Below are 2,033 nucleotides of genomic sequence, written 5' to 3'. Positions count from 1 at the left end.
TTCAGGCTAATGAACTAGGATATCTGGCAGTAAAAATAACTAAACAGCAAAACATTCAAGGTACTGCGTGACTTTGTTCAGCCACTCAGGCAAAAATGAGAGGAGAGAGAAATGCTTTAAAGATGGAATTTGTAAATTAAAAGATAGGGAGAAGGTAAATATGTTGAAAAATTTCACCCTAGCCATGTAAAGAATGAAAAAGCGTGTTTAGGAGTGCAAACTAAAGACATGGCCAAGTGACCACTTTGCTAATGAGATTACCATGGATAGAAGGGAAAGGGGTGCTATTCAGTAAGACAAAGACCACTGAAGAAAGGCCCTGATGAGATTTCAGAGTTTTCCAGGCTGCTCCTCCAGTCACATGTCCAGGGCACAATGCGAAGGCAAAGTTTCCAGAGAGACGCCCACGGGACCTCAACATCTGCTGCCCTGTGCTGCTTTAAGTGTCTGCTCCCCACACCTTCGTGCAGCACTCCTCGGCTGTCCCAGCCATAGTTCAAGGAGGGGGGGGCCGTGTGCTGAACAGGCTGCCGGTCTGGAAGGCTCAAGCAGTGGACCTTGGCGGCATCCAAATGGTGCTAATTCTGCAGGTGCACAGTGTTGACGAGCTGTGGGTCTGTGATGGCCTCCACCTAGATTTCGCAGAATGCTGCAGACAGCCTGAGGACCCATGTAGAGACCTGCCACAGGGGCAGAGCTGCCAGAGAGAGTCCCCACCAGGCCAGTACCTGGTGGGGCTGTGGGAACAAGTCAGTTGCAAAGAGTCCCAATTTGGGTAATGTCTAGTAGAGGCGTGGGAGCTGGACTGCTACTAAGATCCCAGAATTTCAGAGCTACTGGCATTTAATGATACCCTGGGAGAGCTGGAGGAATAAGACTCCAACCTGTGAGAGCTGCTGGGTGGACTGAGCCTAGCAAAGCCATAGAGGCATGGCTGCCTGAGAATCTGGCGGCCCAATCCCTGCCTCAGTGTGCCCAGAAGGCAGAACTTGAACATTATTCTCAAGCCTCAAAATTTAATGTTGTTTGTTCTGACGGGTTTCGGACTTTCTTAGGATCAATTATGCCTTTTCTCCTGCCTCTCTCTCCCTCTTGGAATGAGAATGTCTATCCTACGCCTGTCCCACCATTTTATTTTGGGAATAGACGACTTGTTTTGATTTCACAGACTCACAGCTAGAGGAAATTTGCCTCAGTCTGGATCCTGCCTTGAGTCTCACCCATCTCTAATTTAGATGAGACTCTGGACTTTGGGTGCTGGAGTGAGTTAAGACTTTGGGGCTACTGGGATGGAATTAATGTATTTTGCATGTGAGAAGGACATAAATTTGGGGGACCAGGGACAGAATGCAATGGTTGGTTTGAATGTGTCCCCAAAAGAGCATGTGTTGGAAACTTAATCCCCAGTGCAACACCTAATGGGAGGTGTTTAGGTCATGAGGGTTGCACCTTCATGAATGGATTAATACCAATTATAAAAGCGCTTGAGTCTATGAGTTTGATCTCTTGCTTTCTCTCACTTGTGCACTCTAGCCCTCCCACCTTCTGCCATTGGATGACACAGAAAGAAGGCTCTCATCAGATGCAAGCCCCCCCCACCTTGGACTTCCCAGCCTCCAGAACTGTAAGATATAAATTGCTGCTCTTTATAAATCACCCAGTGATACAGTTTGGCTCTGTGTCCCCACCCAAGTCTCATCTTGAATTGCAATCCTCACGTGTGGAGGGAGGGACCTGGTGGGAGGTGACTGGATCATGGGGGCGGTTTTCCCCGTGCTGTTCTCATGATAGTGAAGGAGTTCTCACGAGAGCTGATGGTTTTAAAGTGCGGCACTTCCTTGCTCTCTCTCTTGCCTGTCACCATGTAAGACATGCCTTGCTTCCCCTTTGCCTTCTCCCATGATTGTAAGTTTCCTGAGGCCTCCCCAGCTATGCAGAACTGTGAGTCAATTGAACCTTTTCTGTTTATAAATTACCCAGTCTCAGGTAGTATTTTTATAGCAGTGTGAGAACAGACTAACATACCGTACAGT

This window comes from Theropithecus gelada, chromosome X (assembly GCF_003255815.1).
Source record: "Theropithecus gelada isolate Dixy chromosome X, Tgel_1.0, whole genome shotgun sequence".
NCBI classification, from domain to species: domain Eukaryota; kingdom Metazoa; phylum Chordata; class Mammalia; order Primates; family Cercopithecidae; genus Theropithecus; species Theropithecus gelada.
The sequence above is the reverse complement of the archived record's forward strand: the minus strand, read 5'-3'. Positions refer to the sequence as shown.